At 33.9% G+C, this 8,708-nt stretch overlaps 1 long non-coding RNA gene across 1 annotated transcript; it reads right to left on the bottom strand.

The window, feature by feature from the left end:
* Positions 1-2,333: 2,333 nt before the first annotated feature.
* Positions 2,334-7,731, bottom strand: LOC143589526 (uncharacterized). The gene is made up of 3 exons (XR_013145300.1): positions 7,551-7,731; positions 7,165-7,220; positions 2,334-3,225 (listed from the first exon to the last, which is right to left on the bottom strand). It is a non-coding gene; the product is annotated as an uncharacterized LOC143589526 (long non-coding RNA).
* Between the last annotated feature and the right edge of the window lie 977 nt (positions 7,732-8,708).

Consider the following 8,708-nt stretch of genomic DNA (forward strand, 5'->3'; position numbering starts at 1 on the left):
TAATAAACGGTCGGCGCCAAATTAAACGGTCGTGCTCGACCGTATAAGTGTATACGTGTCAAGATGTGGCTGGTTCAAAATAAGACGTGTGTCATATGGATTTGTCGAATGTCAACTATATTATGGTGGATCATTCCGTTTAAAAAATGGTCATTTTTTGTATTATTTAGTTTTAAGGAGTTAGTCCAAAAATTTGTGTGATCACATAGACTATTTTGGTGTTTTTCCCTTTAAATAAACTTATCTATCAAGAATACAACGTCATCAAGAGGTTTTGGGTCACAATTTGGTGGAACCTACGAAAATGAAGATGAATAAAGGTGATGACGTGGCATAAACATTGTATCACATGCATGTCACGGGTCTCAAGCTGTAGTGTAGACTGTACTCCTGTTTTACAAGGTTGCCAGCGATCTTTTTATTTTTATTTTTTAATACGATAAACAAGAATTTAAAAGTGAACAATCCACAATGTTATGGGATTGGAATGTTAAGATATTTGAAGGGAAGGGGACGAAAATTGAAGATATTATTTATGAGAATAGGTTTTTAAGTTTTCTTTTGTTTAAACTTAGATCTAGTTATAAGTCGATTAGGTGGTTTTATTAGTGTAAATTCTCCTTGATGTAGGGGGTGTTTGGGTTTCCTTATTTTTACCTCCTTATGACTTATTCACTTTTATATATGAAAGTAGTGTTTGGGTAAGTTAACTTATTAAACAATTTAAAGAAGGAAAAATGAGTTTTCATAAGTTAGGATTTTGTAACTTATGGAAAACTCCTTAAATAAGGAATAAGGAGGTGTAAATAAAGAATCCCAAACATGCCCGTAATTGTCTCTTCTTGTTTATGCTTGGCTCTCCTCCGAGTTGTGGAGGGTATCGTGGCTTCAGCTATTTGTTTATAGAAGTTTAGGGTTCAAAAAAATTAGAATCACCCTTTTATAACAACGACCTCTGTTTCTTTTTAAGATATTTAATTAATATTGAAACCAGATGTATTGAATACCTCTATTCATTAGAATATAACTGCTTAAATAAATTATTCATAATGAGAATTTTTGGATGAAACCAATGTTAAATATGTGCGGATGAAAATTTTCCTAGTACACTATTAAAGAGGTTTTAGATGTTAGTACGACCCCTATTATATTGTTACTACGGAAAACAATTATAGTCATAAATTGGTGTTTGTGCGGACGATAGAAAAGAAACCAAATAAAGATTTCATCGAAACTTTTTGTAATATAGAATTGATTCCATTCAATTTTTATATATTCGTAATTATATTTTTCCCATAACTAAGAGATTTGTTGTATTAGGGTTTATCGAATCGAATAACGATTTTTTTTAATCGAATAGAATAATTCGAATATTTTTGTTTTGCTAGTATTCATATTTGATTCCTGTTAAATTAGAAGTTGAATTATTCGATTCTAATTCGTTTTATATGCCCAATTTCACAATTCAGTTTGATTTATAGTTGAAACTCAAATTCGAATCAAATTCAAATAAATTTGATCTGATTCAAGTTCACCTATTGATGTCCAATCAAGTTTTGCTACTTCGAGTATGGGGTCATCGACTATTGTTGTATTGAGTTATGATTTTAAAATTGTTCTTGATTTATTCAAAATATTCTTGATATTAATTGTAATCAATCCGTCAGTTTATAGATGTTTAATTCAAATCGCCCGTTTTATATATATATATCTGTTTCAACCAACAATCATATGACATGCAAGTTGTAATCAATTGAGAAGATTTAGTTTTGATAGTGGATCAACTAACAAGCCACCAAGACTGGTGTGCACCTAGTTTGCCATATGGGCGGAGGAGGATGCACTCTACGATATCTACGATGTTCAATTGTGTAACCCATACATGAATAAAGACATCATCAACAAGTCATGGAGTCTTACTTAGTCCTTAAAAAATTGTGACCAGAAAGACAACACAACTCTCTCGACTCACCATGCCACAACTGCATGATGAGTGAAGGACCTTTGAATTCGAGGTTCAGTGTGATATGTAGATGAAGCATGTATTAACCATGTGAACCATACACACATACCATTGTTTAATTAATTGCATCATCGAGTATCCACCAATAATCGTGCATGCTTATTGAAGAGGTGTTTATATCAAACTCTAGATTTGTTCGAGATTTTGACACCACCACTCTTGAGGACCTAAATGATAGCATTAGTCTTCAAGAATTTAGCTAAATTGTTCACAAGTTTAACCTGGACGGGTTTAAACTAAACTCAAATTTCGAATTTTCTTATAAGCTTTATTTCATAATGTATGTTTTCTTCAAGCCCCTTAGAAGGGCGTAGTATTATATTTTCTCGTTTAAGTTACCACTTTGAAACATTTCTAATAGACATGTCATACAACTTAAATGGCCATTAATGTGAACAAAATTTGAAAGATATAAAATGCTAGTTAAGAAACTTTTTCTGTGAACAACATAATATCAAAAGATAGTTAAGAAACTTCTTTAAACAATGAGTGCATATAAACATTCTGGTTGTAAAGAATTTTGCGCTGAGGTGGTGATTATGCTGGATTTTTCTAAAGAAAACAGGGATGCTATATTCACGGGTTCCTTTTGTCTTTCTTTTTATCGTTTCTTTACCCGCTAACTTATGGAATTACAGTGGGGGCTGCAAGTTGATAGGAGTGTCACCTCGTACCTAACAACGTATTCATGATTCGAGTTGGTCAATTTTATAAGGCGACAAACCAAGCCGAGCGTATTAACTAGATCAACAAGAAACAATTTGTTTCGGTCAGGTGACCCTACAGAGTTTCTTTTGTGTGTCATCTGGTACCGATATTCGTTTCTGTGTGTATAATAAAGACAATACCCCTAAGCACCATTTTTGGTGTTTAAGCATGGGAAGAACATTTGACCATGTAAGTTCGAGTATACTATAATCGTCTTTCAAAACAATAACAATATCAAATAGGTAATAATGTTAAGCATTGTCTTATTGTAACAACATACATCAAACAGACAAAGTAAACGACACTATATTCAAGCAATGTATAAAAGAAAGCGGTTCAAATGATGTACGATGATCTTTTATGCTTACAGTAAATGATTAACAATCAGTTTGCACACAATAGCATCTTAGAAGCAGCTTTGGACATCAGCATGTAAACCCTTGGATACCAAATGTTTCACGGTTTCACCTGCTCCTGCCGATTGATAGATCCTACTGTAAAAACATATTATTATAGTCATAAACAAGGTATTCGTAGTTGATGAATCCTAGTTAGAGTTGGCAAAGTGGCATGTCAGGCAGGCTGTGTAGCATGTCAAAACGGGTAACGGGTCAAAACAGGTACTTTAAAGTAGAGGTCAAGACAGGTTGGGTCAGATTGGGCAGACAAACACATTTCTTTTGTTTTATAAGTAAATAATGTTTAAAATGTGATCACAAACACTATATTGTTTTACAAAATAATGTTTCTTTAAAAAGCCATTTTAATTAAGAAGGCTGTTTTATTATGCACATCTGATCTGTTAAGAGAAAAAAAACATAACCTTTCGACACATTTATATATAGGGGTATGCATGGGTCAGTCTGGGTTAGTTTTGGGCTCGGACCGAAGCAAAAACCAAATATTCAGTTTTTGAGTTTTGAAAACCATCCGTTTACAGTTTTTTTTGTTTCGCGGGTTCCATTTGATTTTGGTTTTTTCTGTTTTTCCATTTGGGTCGAAAAAACTTGGTCCAAAGTAATGAACTTGGGCCTAAATGTTTTCGTTAATAAAACTAATTAACGAAAACATTTAGGCCCAAGTTCATTACTTTGGACAAATTTAACAACTAATTGGTTATCATTTATTTGGGCTAAGATACCTGGGTTGCATTATTTATTTATATGTTATAAATAACATAAAATTCAATATAATACATAAAGTCGGTTCGGTTTTTTCGTTTTTAACTACATGCAAAACCGAAACCAAGCCCTAACTGAAAATTCGGTTTTTATGAAAATATAAAACCAAACAGGTGGTTTTTGTTTAAGTTCCATTTTTTCAGTTTCATGCACACCGCTATTTATAAGTAAACGATTCATGAATAACCACCTCTAATCATAGAGACGAAGAGCTACTGTAATATCCGCATATTTAAAATATTTAAAATAATAAATATTAGTAATGGATATAAGAAAATATATACAGTTGAGTTGGATAATTTATTTTTAAACTTCATAAAATCGTTTCAGTAACATAATGATTTTTGTGAAGTAACATATTTATCTTACAAGTATAAGTTCAAAAGCAACAAGTATTAACAAATGTAAGGTATGTATGTGTGCTACTAAAATCCATTTTGCAGCTTAATGTTCCTCTAATATTTAGATACGACATTGTCTTAAGTTTTCGCTATTATCTGCTAGTGTTACGTGTCTTTTATTATATATTTATTTATTTTTATATCAGTGTAGAAATGCATGTTAATATTCAAAATATGTTTTTGAAAATTTACGTTTTAAGTCTTGATTTTTTTTTAGTATTCCATTAGTTATCACTTTTTATTTCCACTTATAAGTCACATGTTTCAGTTATCTGTCTTTCGTTTTGGTTATTAGTTACACAATTTAGTCATAGGCTTTAGCTCATCAAAATTTATTTATTTTAGTTATTAGTTATCCACTATGTTATATGTAATTCTGTGTTCAAATGAAATTTTTGATTTCCGTTTATAAGAACTAGTATTATCCGATACAAGTTTTAGGTTACCCATAGTTTCGTTCAATATCATCATGGCAACGAGTCAGCTATTTCAGTTTGGATGGTTTTGATTTCATATGAATTCTGTTTTATATGTCCTAATATTTGTTTCCAAGACTTTGCAATTGTCATGTCTGAATTTATGAAAGTTTAGGTTTGTTTCGTTTCCGTGATATCCGAAAGTATGTGTCACCGTCTTACAATTTCGAGGACGAAATGTTTTTTTTAGGATGGAAGAGTTGTAATACCCGTAAATTTTAGTTTTACAAAATATGATATAATAATAATAATAATAATTTAAAATTGAAACCTAGATGATTTCAAACTCATGACTGAGCATATGTTTATTATTTTATATTCCAATCATCATCTAGATCAACTTGTTTCAAATTCAAACGTGAGCAGCAAACAATCAACTTATTTAGGAATTTGATCACGCTTATAACTCGTTTAATATATATATACACAAACGCGATAAGACTCCAACATAAATCTCACAAAACCCTACCGCCATCATATTCGGTTCTGCCGTTACTTGAAAACCACCGCCGCCGCAACTGTTTTAAACCACCACCACTGGCCTCTCTCTCTCTACGTGACCCTACCTTGTTTCTGATTCAAGCGGTCGCCGGTGACTCCACTGCCGACGGACCGTCACGGACCTGTAGTAGTTCATCGCTGCTATCCTTGCAAATTTCATTGCTTCCGTGTCGCGAGACAAGTTCACTTCGTCACCACCGTCAAGTACCGTGCACCACCACCGCCCTGCAACTCACCGGAGAAACCGGGCACCGCAGCCACCGTTACACGAGTCCTCGCCGACGCTGCTGGTAGTCAGCCAACCACCGCTCACTTCCATTCCCTGCTCGTGCACGTGAGGTCTTCGCCACCACCGCAACCCGTTGCCGGAAATCCACGTCGTTGTAGCTACGATCCTTAGCTTCTGGTTCTTATACGTGTTATGGACGACTTGTTCATTTTTTTGCTTTGATTGCTAAACCAAGGTACGGATTCTGTTTTTCTTCACTCATAGTATAAATTATATTCTGTTACTTGGTAGTACGGTTTCTGGTTTCTGTCACTCATAGTATAAATTATATTCCGTTACTTCATTACGGATTCTGTTTCTTGTTACTTCGTAGTACGGTTTCTGTTTTTGTTACTTTTAGTATCAATTATATTCTGTTACTTGGTAGTACGGTTTCCGTCTTTGTTTCCTCTTAGTATTATTTATATTCCGTTACTTTGTAGTACGGGTTTTAGTTTTCTTCACTCATAGTACTGGTTCTGTATTATATTCTATGTCCGTCACTTCGTAGTGCGGATTTTTGTTATTTTTCAGTTTCAGATTGAGTTCAGTTTATCCGTATGATATGTTTAATATTAAGTTTTTAACATGCAATAGGTTATATATATTTTGTATACATTGTTGCATGTTCCTGTTCGAATTTAGTTATATGAATTTAGCTTCAGTACTCTGTTACCCGAGCATTTCTGACTTGTCGTTGGGGCGTCAACGACATGGCACTTATCGTGACAGTGCGTAATCAAAGTTCACGGCGTCTCTAGCTTGTGCTTGTATAAGCACTCTGGCCCCTAGAGGCGTATAGATCGATCTTAGCTCCGACTCCTGACTCCTGACTCCTGACATGGCACTTATCGTGACAGTGCGTAATCAAAGTTCACGGCGTCTCTGAAAGTACTCATGTAGTACCTTGGCCACTTAGAGGCGTATAGATCGATCTTAGCTCCGACTTCTGACTCCTGACTCCTGACTCCTGACTTCTGTTTGAGATGGAACAATGTGTGCACGCCACCCACACCGTCTCTTTGGTGCATGGACTAGCTAGCTGTGTACCCCTCTGTTTAGGCTCTGGGTGCTTCCGTATTTCACGACCTATTTATTTTAACATCATCGTCGTGTATTTTAGTAATTATATTTTGTTTCGCTATATTTCTGGTCCGTTTCGATATGTGTATATGCCTTTGGTTAAATTTGAGTATATTCAGATTACGTCCCGATCGTGTATCGGATTATGTTTCGCATTTAATTATAGTTCGGTCTAAAACGTGGTTTTATATCCGCAATAGTTTCAGTTCTATTTCAGTATGTGTTTTGTCTTATGTGTGCTTTTACCTATACTATTGTTCTTTCCGTTACTGGGCAATTTTTGGCTCAGCCGTGTTTTCTTGTTTTGTTTTTCTTATTTTGTTTTCAGGTAATCCGGGATTCGGGGAATTTAGTGATGAGAGATAAAAATGAAGTTCAAGCTTATAAAAGTTAATTCATTTTGTTTAATAATATGACGTAGGTTGCATTAATTTTTGTTGTATTTTGGATTGTGGCGTTGATTTGATATCTGTAATAGTAACACGTTAGCCTGTTCCGGGTTGGGGTGTTACAGCTACCTTACCAAATTATCCAAGACCCCGAACGTATTGGTCAAGAGTTGTGTTGAATAACTTGCTTCTGCACAAGCCAACACATAACATTTAGAATACTATTGTAAATTTCGATCCGATCAATCCAAATAATTTTGCATAACCATTCATTCATCTACTAGTGCTTGTGAAGATGCTCTGGTATACAAAAACCAGAAACTGGTACTTTTAATCTATAATCATGAAACATATGCCAAATGATTCAATTTATCAACTTAAATATTAAAACTTACACCTAGAAGTTAAAACACGTGCTCTCTTTTCTTAACTTGATCATGGTCATTATACAAGATTATGATTTTAAATGTCGTGTTAGTTTTATCATGTAATTATATTATTTCTTAAGTACATTGCTAACCTGATTGGAGTTCCTGGAGTGTAGAGTGGATTCTTCACAACATACTCAACATACAAATTGTAAATGTATTTCAAAGACTCTCTGAGATCGCTAGCTTTGGGATGCGTTACAAGAATAATCTGCACAACAAATATCAAACATGATACTTGTAAAGGAACATAGAAAAGCAAAATGATAAATTGAAGTGATTAACTAATTAAAATACATATCAGGATTCAAAAGTATACTTTCTCATTTCTCATATGGTTCAATACAATACTTATAATCAAGAAAGCCAAGTCTAATGTGTAAATAGTACACAAAACATTCTGAATGGTTTATTCAAGGATGAAACTGTTAGCCCACTAATGTTTGCTGTGCAGCCTGCAATTTGGGTTTTTAGCATTGGCTAATGGCTATGACTATACTTGTAATGATCAGTCGAGTCAAATTGAGAAAGAAAAATAAGGTAAGTTTAAGCATGTAAATGAACCGAACGTTCATTGAACTGCTCGTGAACCATTCGGCAGAAAGTTCGTTTATCTAATAAACGACTGAACATGAACAAAACTTTTTGGTCATTTAGTTAAACGAATGAATATGAATACATGTCTGTCTCGTTCGTTCATGATCGTGAACGTTCATTTACATTCGTTCATTTACATGTGCTTATATTTGTTCGCTTATGTTTCTTTAAGTTCATTTGTTTACATATTCATTAACAAATTCAGCCACATTACAATGTAGTCTAATTTTATGAAATTAAAACATCACCAGCTATAATTCAACTTAGTTTTAGGTCCATCAGATTGATATGCATGTTTACTTATAATTAGTGTTTGCTGAGTTTCGTTAGTTTATATTTGTTCATCTAAGTCAGTTATGTTCATTCTTTTACATTCATGAACCGCTTGTTAATACAATTAACGCAAAAACATGAACACGCTCATTTTTTCACGAAAATGAGAGAAACGATAAAATCTTGCATGTTCAAATGTGCTTGGCCGGTCTAGATAACTTGAATCCTTTCATCTCATATATACAAATAGGGCATACAGTGGTGCTCATAAGTATATTAACAAAGCAGGGATTTGCAGCTCATAATAAGGGGGTGTTTGGGATTGCTTATTTTCACCAAGTTGATGAAAATAAGACCCCCTAAAAAAGAAAAGAATGAAG

Source organism: Bidens hawaiensis, unplaced genomic scaffold (assembly GCF_021521415.1).
Source record: "Bidens hawaiensis isolate Kalapana, Puna unplaced genomic scaffold, B.hawaiensis_p1.1 tig00037604_1, whole genome shotgun sequence".
Classification (NCBI taxonomy): domain Eukaryota; kingdom Viridiplantae; phylum Streptophyta; class Magnoliopsida; order Asterales; family Asteraceae; genus Bidens; species Bidens hawaiensis.